Source organism: Chiloscyllium punctatum, chromosome 13 (genome assembly GCF_047496795.1).
Source record: "Chiloscyllium punctatum isolate Juve2018m chromosome 13, sChiPun1.3, whole genome shotgun sequence".
Lineage (NCBI taxonomy): Eukaryota > Metazoa > Chordata > Chondrichthyes > Orectolobiformes > Hemiscylliidae > Chiloscyllium > Chiloscyllium punctatum.
In genome coordinates this window covers 25,465,140-25,472,316 of record NC_092751.1, presented here as the reverse complement: position 1 = coordinate 25,472,316, position 7,177 = coordinate 25,465,140, and the positions used below count along the sequence as shown (strand labels likewise).

The 7,177-nt window shown below is 40.6% G+C and overlaps 1 long non-coding RNA gene across 5 annotated transcripts in view; it reads left to right on the top strand.

Moving 5' to 3' along the window:
• Positions 1-6,332: 6,332 nt before the first annotated feature.
• The window catches only part of LOC140484532 (uncharacterized), a 55,843-nt gene continuing 54,998 nt past the window's right edge, over positions 6,333-7,177 (top strand). For 4 of the 5 annotated variants that reach the window (XR_011962237.1, XR_011962236.1, XR_011962233.1 and 1 more), the window contains exons 1-2: positions 6,333-6,395; positions 7,034-7,140. This is a non-coding gene — a long non-coding RNA (uncharacterized lncRNA). The remainder of the gene's footprint in view (positions 6,396-7,033; positions 7,141-7,177) is intronic. The other variant, XR_011962231.1, reaches the window with a different exon arrangement.

Here is a 7,177-nt window from a genome sequence, read left to right as displayed (position 1 = left end):
CGGAGTGGTCCTGGCAGAACCCAAACTGGGTGTCACAGAAGGTTATTGCTGAGCAGCTGCGTGACAGCACTGTTGATGACACCTTCCGTCACTTCACTGCTGAGCGAGTGTCGACTGATGGAGGGAAATTGGCTGGGTTGGCTCTGTCCTGCGTTTTTGTGTTGAACATCCCTGAGAAATGTTCCACAATGTCAGGAGGTGACAGTGCTGGACTTGTCTTGGTGAGCAGCAATTACTGGAGCACAGCCATCAGTATTATTGCCACAATGTTGGTAGGGCTGACAGCCTTTACACTACTTCTCCATTTCTTGATCTGATTTGAAATAAGTTTTCAACCAAGTTGATTCACGTGTGTGATGTCAGGGACCAATGTAGAAGGCTCATCCATTTGGCACTGCTGGCTGAAGATTGTTGCAAATCTGTTGTCTTGTCTGTTGCACGGATCTGTGAGACCCCTCCATCGGTAAGGGTGGGGATATCTGTGATGCTTCCTGCAGTGAGTTGTTTAATTGTCCATCACCATTCCTGTCTCGGTGTGGCAGAACTGCAGAGCTCAGAGCTGATCCATTGGTTGTTGGATCACATAGTTCTATTTGGTTTGCTTGCACTGTTTGGCATGCAGGTTGGGTAGCTTCACCAGGTTGGCACCACATTTTTCGGTATGCCTGGTATTGCTCCTGTGGAACTCTCCATTGAACTAGGGTTGATCCCCTGGCTTGATGTTAATGGTTGAATGGGGATATACCAGGCCATGAAATTTCAGATTGGGCTGGAGTACAGTTCTGCTGCTGCTGTTGGCCCACAGTGAGGCGGAAGTTGCAGGGTCAAGAGGGCTGATTGTGTTGTTGTATTTTCCAGTGCATTAGTAGATGTAATGTGGTCCATCCAGTTTCATTCCTTTGTTGAGACTGTGCAGTGATTAATACAATGAGTGATTTGATGGGCCACCGTCAGGAATGCAACTTTTGAAAAAAGGTTTTGTGATTTACACATGAAAGAAGTGAAACTATCATGGTATTCGAACAGATGAAAGACTCAACAGACAATCAAGGTATTTTTCAATGGATAATTTCAGTTACATCACACAAAATTTTTGCTATAAATTCTGTGCCTTAGAATTGTGCCCTCCACAATCACCTGATGGAGCGGTGCTCCGAAAGCTAGTGTGCTTCCAATTAAACCTGTTGGACTGTAACCTGGTGTTGTGTGATTATTAACTGAGAATATTACAGCACTACTAACAGGGCAGCATGTAAACAGGCTCAGTCCAGTTAATCAATACATTCGGAAGGATTTCCTCCAAGTTTGAAGATGCAATATTCGTCAAAACCGTCAACTTCAACCTGCAAGGTTGTTATTAACAAAAACTTCAGGCTGACACAAATCTCCTCACCCCACTGCAATGTGGTACCCTGGGCCCGGCCCAGGAATTGGAACTGGGACATTTGTGGACTGTGATCTCAAAGGAAGGGAGCAAACACAATTCTGACAGATTAGTCCTCAAAAATGAGTAGCAAGTTTGAGACAAGGCAGGTGGTATACCATCTTGCACTTAGCTTAATTGCATTTCTTATTTACAGTCATTGTTTGCAAAGTATAAAGAACTATGTGTTTGTTTTCCATGGTTGGGGAGTTTTATCCAAATTGATCACAGTTGCTGCCTCTCGCTCCCCAAGTCAAATCATAGGATTGATAACAAAACAATAAACTGCAGGTGCTGGAGATCTGAATCCCAGAAACAAAGTGCTGGAGAAACTCAGCAGTTCTGAAGGCATTGGTGAAGAGAAAAATAATGTTACATTTCAATTTCAGTGACTCTTTGTCTGAACGGACAAATGATCATGAGACTTGGAGCTTCCAATGTTTTATTCCCCTCAGAGATGCTGCTGGACCTGCAGTTCTCCAGCACTGTGCTTTCTATAGTGAACTTTATTTACAAAACCGATCGGAAAAATACTAATCTCTGAAAGTGAAAGGTTCATTGCAAACATGAGCATAGTTTCCACACTTGAGTTACACAAGCACATCTCAGTTTAAAAACAAGATTTAACTCAAAATAATATTCCATCTCAAAATTAGCAAAGTTACACCAGTAATAAAGCTCCTCCACCCAATGAGGCACTTCAGCACAACATCCTGCAGTGTTACACACAGCCACCTTTACCAAAGAATGATCACATGTCATAAAATTGAAGGCCAAGAGCATGTCTCTTCCAAGGAGCTGAAGTCAAACTCAATTTTTGGAAGGATTTTTATTAAACCTGATTTAAATCTCAGAGCATAATATTTGTTTAAAAAAGCAAAGTGTGTGGGAAATATCCCACATCTTGCTAAAGATTCAGTTCGGCCTGATACATAGAGCCAAAGGTCAAGCAAACATCACACTTTCCATTCACTTCTACAAAGGGCTGACATCACATTTCTTCAGGATTTAAAGTATTTTATAAATTGTTTGTGAAATCAATTGTCACATTAAAGAACTGGACAATAAATGCCATTGTATACAATCAGAGTGAAGCCTGTGACAGCAGATTTATCTTTGGAGGGCAGTGTGTGTGCTTTCTAAATTCTGGGAGCACTTTGGGAGACTGCTCCCAGATGGTGATCGTGAGCATATCTGGAATGCACTGTTTAGTTTTGGGGATCCATGGGAATCAATCTGTGGTTTCACTAATACTTGGCTTGTGTTGTTGGTGTACAGTAAGCAATTCATAAAGTTACTTATGTATTGTTGTTGACTACCCGAATGGTATTCAAATTGACCAGATTGCCTTCAACAGTGTGAATGCATCTATTGTAAATATTTGGAATATTCCAGAACTGCCCAGTGCTTGGCAAATTCAGGAGGGACAAAAAATCACATTGAGTAATTTGAAATTAAGAGTCCAAGAGGACGTAACCACTGAAGTATTCAATTCAAATAGTTAAATGGAGTGCTCACATTTAAAATACCTGTTATCCATAGGAATGGATGGACTGACAGAATTGGGATCAAATTCCTAGCTGGGGAGTGTGAAATGTGCTTTGATAAAGTCACCTGCATTTACCAACAATAATTTGGCAAGCTCGGAAATTTAAAAAACAATACGAGCTTCATTGCTGCTCCAGTCGGGTCACAAACTCTGTGAAAAAAATAACAATGTTCAGGTTTATTGCATACACTCTGAAACACGTGTTTCTTCGACAGATCCTGCAAGTTTCCCTAATGTGCATAATCCATCCAAATGATGTTGCTAACTTTGGCCAACTCATTTCTTTCTGAGCCTCTATAACCTGAAGACTGACCAGAAGCAATTACTCCACATACGTGGGAACATTACCGACGAGGATTTTTTCCTTCAGAATTGACTTCCATATAGTCTGTGCCCAGAACAGATAAAAAGCTTGTTACCTTTTATAGAGCAATGATTCAGTGGGAGTAAAACGCCAACCTTTTCTTGCTTAACAATCATGCTGCCTAAGTTTTAAACATGAACACTTCTTAATAGTCCACCAGATCCTAACAAAATATTTTGTGTGAAACAAATCACATGATACATAGTTATTCAGATAATAAAACAAGTTTGTTCATTGAAGAACTCAGAGGAAAAGGTCATGAAACAATGTGATATACCTCAATCATCATTTCAAGTGCATTCTCTGCATAAATCCTCCTTTTCCTCCTCGAAGCATTCAACTTCTTGAATAATTGAGAGAATGAAGTCACAGTTGTACAACACAAAATCAGACCCTTCAGTCCAACTTGCCCATGCTGACCAGATCTCCAAAATTAATCTAGTCCCATTTGCCAGCATTTGATCCATGTCCATCTTTAACCCTTTCTACTGATTATCAGTTTATTTTACTTTAACAGCAGTTGAAATACTGACTTTTTTTTCTCCCAACATTGGTTAAAGAAATCATAAGTTCATTCATCCAAGTTAATTTTGTAATCTTTCACAAAGAAACAAGTGAGAACAACATATAGCTGAGTGCAAAACAAAATACTGCAGCTGTGCGATATCTGGGAACACTGTAAAGGTGAGGCACTGATACTGCACAGGTTTGTCAGCACGGTTTCAATTACTGACAATAATTTACTCATGTCTTAGCCTTCAGACAGTTAACGTACATGTGAGATATCTGAATTTCATGAATTGGTTCGTATTGCACTTTGAGAAGATTAAACCAAGAATAATTTTTGTTGATCAAAGGAAAAAGTGATGACCAAAGAAGTGGACATCAGAGTCGAAAAGTGTCATGCTGGAAAAGCACAGCAACTCAGGCAGCATCCGAGAAGCAGGAGAGTTGATGTTTCGTGCATAAGCCCTTCATCAGGAATCACAGGCTTCAGAAAAATAACTGGCATAGACTTATGCCAATACATATGTAGAAGGGTCAGAGCATGTTACTATCAGATTAGAGACTAATTTCAGATTTGGTACCATTCAGTGCAACATTTCAGTATGATATTTACATATGTACCTAAAAGAGAAGTTGTCTAAACTTACAAGCTCTAGAATGAAGCTGGTGAACAAGAATGGCAAAGTGAAGTCCCATCAGTATCGCCTTGGGCAGTGTCAAGTAAGAATTTGACAACAGAGTTGCCACTTTGCTGCAATTTGGCCAGACTGCAGGTTACACCAAAGATCAGTTCAGTTTTATCTGCAACCTATTGAATGCAAAATCCTCCTTGCACAATAATGAGGCAGCATTTTGGCATGTCATTTTTAAAATATATTATTTTCAAAGTTACTCACAATTAAGAGTGATCGCTTGGTGCTGTCTGCATAACACAGTACGAAAAGGAATTAACAAAAAAAAACATTATAACCCAAATTCAGAGTCACTAATTTATTGATATTGCATGGGTCCAGCATTTATAAGTAATCAATTTTTAAAAATAAATACAGATACATTTATTACCTATATTGGAGTACAGTCAAGTTTCTTACTGAACAGTGACAGGATTGGACAGAGTCCGCATGGATTTAAGAGAGGGGAATTATACTTTGCAAATCTACTGAAAGAATCTACAGAGTCGAATATTAAAGATAGAAATTGCAGGACATTTGGAAAAGCTTATCATTAAACATGGTAGACTGGGTTTTGTGAAAGAGAAACTATATTTGACAAATTTAGCGACAGTTCATTGAGGAGATAACAAGCAGGGCTGATAAAGGGTAATCGAATGATGTTCTGGATTTGGATTTTAAAAGTGTAAATGATAAGGTGCTACATAAAAGTTAATTGCACAATTTAGGAGCTTGTGGTATCGGGGTAATGTATTAGCATGGACTGAGGATTGGTTAACCACACTGGCTGTTGCTGAGTCTTCACTTGGAGTACTGTATACAATGTTAGCTCCCATATTTAATAAAGGATAAACTAACATCGGACACCATTCAAAAAAGATTCACTTAGCTGCTTTGAGGACAAAAGGGTTGACCGATCAAGAATTGATAAGCAGGGGTGATCTAATGGAAACAAGATTCTGAGGAGCTTGACAGGGTAGATGTTGACTAGATCTTCTAGCACCAGTGAAGTCTCAAACCAGGGGACATTACATAAGGGAACATTCATTTTAGAAAAAGGAATGTATTTTTTCTCTCAGTGAATGGCTAGAATTTTCTCGCCCAAACAATTGTGAAAGTTAAATGTGGGAGGGGAATGGTTGGGTTACTCTTCGGAGGGTTGTTCTGGCTTGTTGGACTAAGAGCTTGTTTCCACATAGTAGGGAATCCGTGACTCTGTCTCAAATTATTTTAAAAGAGGGCAGATAGATTTTTGAAATATTGAGCAGTTGAGGGCTATGCGGATCAAGCATAAAAGAGGTGTTGAGGTCTGGGTTGGCCAAGCCATGATCTGATAGAATGGGGAACAAGCTGAAGGCGATGAATGCCCTACTCCTGCTCCGTTTCCTTGAGGCTCCGTTTCATGTGTTTTTGTTTCTAAAGAAGAGCGTGATACAATGTGCTAAAGATCTCAGATGTTGTGAAAAGCAGTGAAAATGGGGTGTTTATGTACTGATTCAGATGGCATTGATTCATCAATCACAGCTATACAGACATGAGTAGGAAGGCAATTCCCTCCATGAATAAAGGAAATCTACTGCAGAGCTCACACAAAGGGATCCTTACCCTCAGTGAACTCTCCCATCACATTACCCAACATATCTGCAAAAGCAGGACACACTGCGCATGCTCTAGCCAACAAAGTGACCCGCGGGTGATTGATGTCAGCACCGGACCAATGAAAGGACGGTGGGCGGATCTGGATGACCTAGCGGGATGTTGGTCCTCCAACCAATCAAAGTGAATGAAGGGCGGTGCTAAACTAAACCATGTGATCACCCTCGCGCGCGGCGCAGAGTCGCTGGAATGAATGCTCGGGAAGTTATGGAGAGAAAGGATACGGTAAGGAAAGAAATAAACAGGGAAATGGGATAAAAACTGTGCTGCTATGAGCGGAGAAGTTTTACAAACAAATTGTGCACGTCGGAAAACACAAATTTGAACGTCCCAGTCCCGTGTTTGCAGTAAATGAGGAATGGCCTCAGTGCGGCTGCAGACCTGAGTAAGCGCCGCCATCTTTATTCGGGACAACGATTCACTGGACACGTGCGGAGCCGCCATCTTTGTAGGGGGCAAGGTGCAGCAAGGCGCATGTGCAGCCTTTCTCGAGTATAGAGTCATTGGGGTCAGAGCAGCCAATACTGCTCTGATTCACCTCTGGGCTCCCTCATAACCACTTTGTCAATATCTAGTTTCCTCAGTCTCGAACCATGGGTGTATTTTTGGTCTGTTTACTCCTGTATTATTACTTTTATAGACCTTTTGTAAATGAGTTTTTCACTGCGGCCCAGCCCCTGACCATGTACTGCTCTATTATCAGATTACTTTTTTCTTGAATATTTTTGACAGTCAAGAATTCTTTTTTCCAACAAGCAAGTGTATTTTCCTTCCATTTCTGAATATCAAATTCTGCACCATTTTCATTCCCTGTAATCCATTTTGCATTCCCTGAAACATCAACTGTGTTTCTCCTTCCACAGAAACCAGTGATTAATGCCAAAGCCCTGTTGCTTGTGGAGAGGGTGATGTTTGACTTTCATGTACAGCTGCAGTTTGTGTGGTGAAGGTGCTCCTACAATGTGGTTGGGTAAGTGGCATTATAGATTATTCATTCAGTAACAGTG